Source organism: Arachis duranensis, chromosome 6 (assembly GCF_000817695.3).
Source record: "Arachis duranensis cultivar V14167 chromosome 6, aradu.V14167.gnm2.J7QH, whole genome shotgun sequence".
In the NCBI taxonomy this organism is placed as follows: Eukaryota; Viridiplantae; Streptophyta; class Magnoliopsida; order Fabales; family Fabaceae; genus Arachis; species Arachis duranensis.
Window position 1 is genome coordinate 64,668,757 of NC_029777.3, and position 338 is coordinate 64,669,094.

Here is a 338-nt window from a genome sequence, read left to right on the forward strand (position 1 = left end):
ATGGCAAGCCTTTTCCATCATCTTCTCAGCAACAGACAGAGAATTCTAAGCAGAGCCACTCTGACTTAGAAACCATGGTCTGTGATCTAATCAAAACCACTCAAAGTTTCATGACTGAAACAAGGTCCTCCATTAGAAATTTGGAGGCACAAGTGGGTCAGATGAGTAAGAAAGTTATTGAACTCCCTCCTAGTACTCTTCCAAGCAATACAGAAGAGAATCCAAAAGGAGAGTGCAAGGCCATCAACATGTTCAAATTTGGAGAGGAGGAAGAGGCAGTGATCGCCAATGAGGAAGACCTCAATGGACGTCCACTGGCCTCCAATGAGTTCCCTAAT